The sequence below is a fragment of the Egretta garzetta genome, unplaced genomic scaffold, assembly GCF_000687185.1.
Source record: "Egretta garzetta isolate BGI_Z169 unplaced genomic scaffold, ASM68718v1 scaffold677, whole genome shotgun sequence".
Lineage (NCBI taxonomy): Eukaryota > Metazoa > Chordata > Aves > Pelecaniformes > Ardeidae > Egretta > Egretta garzetta.
Genome location: NW_009260355.1, coordinates 138,569 through 138,974, shown reverse-complemented (window position 1 = coordinate 138,974; position 406 = coordinate 138,569). Strand labels below are relative to the sequence as shown.

Genomic DNA, 406 nt, shown 5'->3' with positions numbered 1-406 from the left:
GGGACGTGTCACCGCCATGGTATGGCATGCCTGGTTCTCCCCCCCACCCCACCCCAGCATGTCACTGGGAGGGGGCCGGAGGTGGTGGTGGGGTGGTGGGGACAAGGGGGTGATGCTGAGGATGTGGGGTGACGCTGGGGACATGGGGTGACACCAGGGATGAGGAGGGGTGACACTGGGGATGAGGGGTGACACCAGTCCCCCAACGGGTGAGGCTGGGGACAAAGGCACGACCCTGGGGACAAGGGGGTGACACCAGCCCTGGGGGGTGACACCAGCCCCACAGCAAGGTGATAGCAGGGACAAAGAGGGTGGTGCTAGCCCCCCGCAGCGGGTGACAGCAGGGACGAAGGGGTGACAACAGGGATGAGGGGTGACGCTGGCCCTGTGGCGGGGGGAGCCCGCC

At 67.7% G+C, this 406-nt stretch overlaps 1 protein-coding gene across 1 annotated transcript in view; it reads right to left on the bottom strand.

Annotated features, from left to right (window-relative positions):
* The window catches only part of LOC104129978 (EVI5-like protein), an 18,235-nt gene that overhangs the window by 10,048 nt on the left and 7,781 nt on the right, over window positions 1-406 (bottom strand). The window lies entirely within an intron of this gene.